Consider the following 7,500-nt stretch of genomic DNA (forward strand, 5'->3'; position numbering starts at 1 on the left):
AGAGGCTTAGGGACCAAGTATGAAGGGATAAAGGGTCCCGTTCACTCCTCGTGAGGAAAAGAAAAGAAAAAACTTGAAGCCAAAAAGGGAACGGCCAACCTTCCAGGACCTGCGGAAATAGATGGACTATTGTTTCCACAGATATTATTTACCGGGCAGTTCTTGGAACAGTCAAGAGTCCTTCTCTTACATAAAATAAGCAGATAGTAGCGGGAAGCGGAGCAGATAAGAGCAGGAGTAGTAGTAGTGGTGGTGGTAGAAGCAGGAGCAGTAGAAGTAGTGGTAGAAACAAAATACGAAAGAATAATGAGGTAAAACAGAGGTAAGATCAGGTAAAAGCAGCGGAACAGTAAAAGCAGGAATAAAACAACTCTAAAGCACGATGAGAGGTAAGCAATAGTTAAAACCAGACTCAAACGTAACTCAGTAAAAGCAGAAGTAAAAGCAATCAAATAGTAGTGATACTGAAACTAAAAAAAATATATAATCCCAGTAACTCAGCACAAAATATCACCGCCCCACTAGGATTTTGCCCGATGTTTGGACACACACACACACACACACACACACACACACACACACACATATATTCACAAACACACACACAAACACACACTCACACACAAGCACGCACACTCTGATGCACTAAGGCTCTTATTCCAGTCACGTGACCCTCAACACTCATGTCTACACGCATTTTAAGATGCATATACAATGTTTTTATTGTTTTGCATTTTATTTTTGTTTAGGGTGAGTTGTCACTTTTTTTCTTTTCTTTTTCATGAAACTGTTAGAATTATAGTATGTAATTTCCCCAAGCACAGTCAAACAGCCCTTTACGATGCATATTAGAGATTTATCTACATACCTACAGTAAAGCACAGTCAAGCAACCCTTAGCTCAAGATCCCGAATATGCACAGGAACAGCGAAAAAAATAAATAAAAATATGATAACGGTGATTTTTTTGTTTTTTTCCCCTTTGTAATAAAACGCTTCACATGAAGGTAATTGGTAGGCTGCGTGATTTGATGCCTGTCTACCCATTCCCTTTAGCGAGGAACCCGGGTCGTTTCTTGTTCATTTTCTTAACAAAGCAACAAAAAATGAGTTTAACAAGGCGAGTCTGTGTTTTGCATGTGTGGGAATTAGTAAGAGAGAGGGAGACGAGGAGAGACGGGGGGAGGAAGGGAGGGAGAGGGAGAGGAGGGAGAGAGAGAGAGAGAGAGAGAGAGAGAGAGAGAGAGAGAGAGAGAGAGAGAGAGAGAGAGAGAGAGAGAGAGAGAGAGAGGGAGGGAGAGGGGGGAAGGAATGAGAGAGAGAGAGAGAGAGAGAGAGAGAGAGAGAGAGAGAGAGAGAGAGAGAGAGAGAGAGAGAGAGAGAGAGAGAGGTGGTGGGGTCGGGGGCAGGAAAAAGAAAAGGTGGGGGAGGGAGAAGGAAAAAGAGAGAGAGAGAAAGAGAGAGAAAAATAGAAAAAGAGAGAGAGAGAAAAAAAGAGACGGACAGTGAGACAGACAGACGAAAGAAGGTAAGAGGGAAATAGGGCGGAAAAGAAAGAGAGAGAAATAAAAAGTCAACCAGACAGTTAATCATAGAAAATACAAAAACAGTCATAAAAAAACAAAAACAAAAAAAAAACAAAGGATTGTAGAAAATAAATTATTTAGAAGCCATAATTGCATTCACGATCTAGTTCTATAGAGATCAATTATCCCAGTTATCATCATATAATTAAAAAAAAAAAAAAAACACGAAAAAAACACAGGAAATAAACACAAACAACGGCCACAAAAAACATCCTGTGATTGACTTCTATACATATTTTCCTTCCCTTAACGAAGTGAACATGCAACGCCACGAATAATTTTGGAAAACAAAAAAATAAGACAAAGAAAAAAAAAAAAAAAGGTAATCAACGGAACATTAATCATGAATGAAAATGGCCATGAACGGGGGATGAAAGTTACATATGAAAAAAAAAAGATAAATACATGTGGATGCGTAAAAAAAAAAAAAAAATACGTGTTGTGGATGCGTGTGTGACGAAGACTTCAAGGCTAAGGAAACGCCATGGCCATGAGAATAGATAATGATGTCAATGGTTGTTAGGGTAGTAATTGCGGTGTTAATGATAATGATGATGGTGACGGTAATGGTGGTAGTTATAATGGTGATTCCAACGGTAATGATGATGGTGATAATGATGGTGATAATGATAATGATGACGGTAATGATGGTGATGATTATTATGGTGACGGTAATGGTGGTGATGATAATGATGATGGCGACGGTAATGATGATGGTGATAATGATGATGGTGACGGTAATGGTGGTAATTATAATGGTGATGCAGACGGTAATGATAATGGTGATAATGGTGGTGATGATAATGGTGATGGCGATGATGATGAAAATAATAATAGAAAATGAAAATGCTTGGAACGGTGATCATGATTGATCATTATAACAATAACGATATTGATGGTAATACTAATGAGTCATGAGAGATAATGGTAGTTATAATATTACTGATGATAATAATAATGATAATAAGAACCATAGCAATGATAATAGAGAAAATAATAATAACAATTAAAAGCTCATAACGATAATAGTAATAATATTTAATGCTGTTTATTTTTTCTTCTGCGTAGACATTAACACACTGTACAACATTCTTTTGAAACTACGACTGAAAATGATGAGTTTGTGTTGGAAAGTATTGATGGAAGCATAGTAAAGAGAGGAAGCCACACTTGGAGACATCTTTGAATATCTTTTAGGAGTCAAACGACCTTGAAAATAAAAATCCACTGCCATTAGAATTAGTTCCTGCCCAGAGATCTTCAGTCGCCGCCTTATCAGACCCCTTTTTTTAGCACTGTGTACAATATGCCATTAACCCCATATGGCATTATTGATAAAAAAACACACACGGATTTAATGACCAACAACCCCACACGGATTTAATGACCAACAACCCCAGACGGATTTAATGACCAACATATGTAGCGACTTCCCTGAAAACCTTAAGGACGACGTCTTTAGAGAGAAAGAGATCTCCCTATTTGCCAAAACGCCACCGCCAAGGACACGACAATGGCGCCCTCGCTCGCCGATATCAGCAAGGACACGGGTTGACGTGAGGTTGTCAAGAGGCTTTGTCGTGAATGGCATGGGGTCGTCGATAAAATAGTAGATAAATTTAGGACAAGTTAGAGAAAAGAGAATAAAAGAAGAAAGGAAGAAAGGGGTGTGAAAATAGAGGAAAAGTGACTAGGTCAAAAAATTTGGTGAAAGGAGTTAATATATAAAGTAGTAAAATATAGAATAGTAGTAGTAGAAAAAGTAGTAAAGTATAAAAAGAGTAGAATAGTAAAAGTAGTAATATAAAGAAAGTAGTAGTAAAAATAGTAATATAGTAATATTAGTAAAAGGTATAGAAAAATAGTAGAAATGAATAGTAGTAGAAATTAAATTTAAAAATATAGAGTAATAGTAAAGTAGTGAAAGTATAGAATAGTAAGTAAAAAGTATAGAAATATAAAGAAAGTAATAGTAGTAAAAAGTATATAGTAAAAAGGAGTATAGTAGTAAAGAGTAGAAATAGTAAAAAGTATTTAATATAAAGTATAGTATATAAGAATAGTAGTAGTATAAAAAGTAATAGTAGTAATATAGTAGAGTAGTAATAGAATAGTATAGTATAAAAATAGATAGAAAAGTATAGTTGAAATTATAGAAATATAGTAAAAGTAGTGTAAAAAGTAATAGTATAAGTAATAGAAAATAGTATTTGAAAATAGAATGTAAAAAGTAGTAGTAATAGAATAGTAGTAATGGTAGAAATATTTGTAATAGTAGTAGTAAAAATAGTAATAGTAAAATATAATAGTATATAGTATAGTAAATAGAGTAGTAGTAGTAAAATAGAAATAGTAAAATAGTAATAAAAATATATAGTAAAGAATATATATAAAGTAGTATAGAAATAATAAAAAGTAAAATAGTAAGAAAAGTATAGTAGAAATAATAGAAGTTTTTAAGTAATAGAAATAGAATAGTAGTAATAGTAAAAATAGTTATTAAATAGTAGTATAGTAAAAATATGTAAATAGTATAGTAAAGAAATAGTAGAAAAGTAGTAGTAGTAATAATAGTATTAATAGTAGTAGTAACAGCAGTAGTAGTAATATTAGCAATAATAGTAGTAGTAGTAGTAATAATAGTAATAGTAGTAGTAATAGTAGTATTAGTAATAGTAGTTGTAGTAATAGTAGTGGTAGTAATAGTAGTAGTAGTAGTAGTAATAGTGGTGGTAGTAGAAATAGTAGCAGTAGTAGTAATAGTAATGATAGTAGTAGTAGGAATAGTAATAGTAGTAATAGTAGTAGTAGTAGTAGTAGTAGTAATAGTAATAGTAGTAGTACTAGCAGTAGCACACGTAGTAGTAATAGCAGTAACACGTCATAAAAGCAGTAGTTGTAGACTATAAGCAAAGTAGTAGTGGTTTTATTATCTTTTGTCTTTCGAAAGAATTTAATACTAGAATGCTGGAAAAATAATGTTCTTGGTGGGTTTTTTTTCTCTGTGTATCTTTAAGTGAAGTCAGAATACCATAAACAGAGTTACATGGGGGAGAAGAGAGAGAGAGAGAGAGAGAGAGAGAGAGAGAGAGAGAGAGAGAGAGAGAGAGAGAGAGAGAGAGAGAGAGAGAGTGAAAGAAAGAACGAAAACATAACAAAAAAAACTAAGTACCGAACGCATGCGAAAGAGAATAGGTAATCCACCGCAAACTTAAAAAAAAAAAAAAAAAAAAAAAAAAAAATAATAATAATAATGTGAAGAAACCAATATCTTCTGATGTTTACATGGTACTTACAGCATGTACTTCTTTGATTACAGAAAATGACAGGGATAAACGACATCAATGAAGGGGGGGGGGGGGGGGGCACGGGAACGAGGTTATCCTAGAATGAAAATATTTCACGCGAATTCCAGTATTAGAACAGAATATCTTAAAGCATTACCCAATTCCATCTTCTGGTACGTACAGTATTAGCACACAATATCTTTATGTACAAATTCTTTCTTCTGGTAAGTGGCACCAACACGTTACTGTGGGACTTCTCTACGATCAATGGAGTCTTCTGGTAGAATGGTTAATGGTTAAAGGCAAAATAAATGTGCTAGACATCTAAGGTCATGTAGCACTATAGTTAATGTTAGTGAAGGGTGTTAGTGATTAGTTGTTAAAGCAGGGTTAAGGAATTGGTGAGTGAATGGGTTAGGGTCGGATGAGGTAATGTAAAGGGGTTAGATCAAGTGAAGGATACATATGCGTTTGAGGAAGGAAAATTCTGGTAGAATTAACTACTTAAAGACCACCAATTCTTGAAGACTAAAGTTGGAAGAGTTATGTTGCAAAAGGCGGAAGGAATTCGTGAGCTCTTAGTTGAACTCTTACTCCAACTCTTGGATTTAATGAAAGTCTTTGGGGGTCATTTCGAAATCTCTGGGCATCTGAAACCGACATACGTGAAAAGCAGGATTAACAAACATTAAATTTAACAACGCAAGACCGATATTAAATCGGCTGTAAAGGGTAATTCAAATTGTTAGGGATAAAGTTGAAATCATAAGTACTGGGTCAGCTATGTCCATATCAGTGAGGCTTACATTTCACCTGTTTGAATTAGAGTAGATTAAAGTTCACTTGATCTGAAATGGATAAAGTCGAATTAATTAGGACTGGTATAATTAACATTCATATTGCTGTTTTATTTTTTCTTCTTGATTTATCGAACAGGAGTTTCTTACGATTTTCCTCTGTCATCTCTCAGTCTGGTGGAAGCAGCTAATGGTTAATGGTTAAAGATTAAAAGCAAAATGTGCTAGACATCTAAGGTCATGTAGCACTATAGGAAGGTACAGTAAAGGAGTTGATGAATGTTTTGGTTAAGGTAGGGTTAGGTTAGGGGGATTAAATCAAGTAAAGGATGTGTATGCGTCTGAGGAAGGAGAAAAGGTTGTCAAAGCAGAAATTGTGAGATTCTGTAAGGGTGTCTGATAGGTTGGGAGGTCGGTGGAGGGAGGATAGGTGGGGGAAAGCAGAGGTACGGGCTGCATCAAAGCATGGGCAGGACAATAGAATGTGTGGAACTGAAAGAGGGACATTTCATAGAGAACATAGGGGCGGATCAGAACGTGACATCAGATAGAAGTGTGTTAGATGGGTGTGGCCGTCTCCCAACGTCTGTTCCGATGGAATGGAGCTGACCAGGGGCCGGATACTCAAAACAGTTTACAATGTGTATCTCACCACGGAGCCGTTACAATGTCGTAAGGCTCCGAAGGCCATGCTCGAAACAAAATTAGCCGCCATGTTAAGACATCAAACATTGTAAAGTACCTTGTAAGTTACAACTGCTCCGCGGCTCTCGTACGGGTTTGAAACCGGATATAGTACGGTTTATTTCTCGATTACTAAGTCGACAGAAACCTTTATTTGACAGTAACATACCTTTTCCATATTTAATACCGGGGAATTTCAATTGTTTAGCATATTCTTTGTTTTCCATGCATTGCTGTTATCTTGAATTAAATATAAATTGACTGTAAATTGAGTTGACAGACGACAAACAACAATGTTTTGGTGGCTGCTCATTTCCATGACCGAGCATAGCAGCGTGAAAGACATTATTATAGGGAATCATTAGTTTCTCTCAATGAAGAGGATAAACATTTATTGCGATATCACAAAGCATGCTAGTGTATCTGCCTGTTCATTACCGAGGATTCTGACATGGCCGGGCACCCAGCAAAACCTGATAATTGTATGGTGTGTGGACAGTTCTAGGATCTTACACACAAGGGGACTGGTCGAGTGAATAGACTTTATGAGAGTTAATGAGTTACGGGAGTCAGTAAAAATAGTGAAAGAGGAAGAAGGGAGTGGGTATATGTGTTTTAAGGCAAAAATGCGTGCGAACAGGTCTGTAGTAAGGACTGGATTCAGGAGGGAGGGGGTATTTGAAAGTGCGAGTTGGGAAGGTTACAACAAAACCAGCACCAGAAGTAGATTTCGAGCCATCAGCGTAAACATGAATACTGGAGGAATGAATGGAGACATGGTCAAGGAAATGGGCGAGAAGAATAAAAGGGGAGATATCTGATTTTGGTGGGTCAGGGAAAACAGAAGAGCAAATATGGGGGTAAGGTATAAGCTATTGAGGAATGGAATGGGCAGAAAACGGAAGAAGTCGGAGATAGGGTAAAGAAGGAATGGGAGAGGAAGGTATACATGCGAATGGAGAAAGGAGTAGGTAAACGTGGAGAAGAAGCAAAGATGGGAAGAAGGAATCGTGGGATAGTTAGTCTGGTGAGGGAAAGTGGTTGGAATCGAGCATAGCATCGGAGAGAGAGAAGGGTACGGCGTCGAGAGAGAGATGGCATATCTGACTCAGTGTACAGGCTCTCAACTGGAGAGGAGCGGAAGGCA

Source organism: Penaeus chinensis, chromosome 42 (genome assembly GCF_019202785.1).
Source record: "Penaeus chinensis breed Huanghai No. 1 chromosome 42, ASM1920278v2, whole genome shotgun sequence".
Lineage (NCBI taxonomy): Eukaryota > Metazoa > Arthropoda > Malacostraca > Decapoda > Penaeidae > Penaeus > Penaeus chinensis.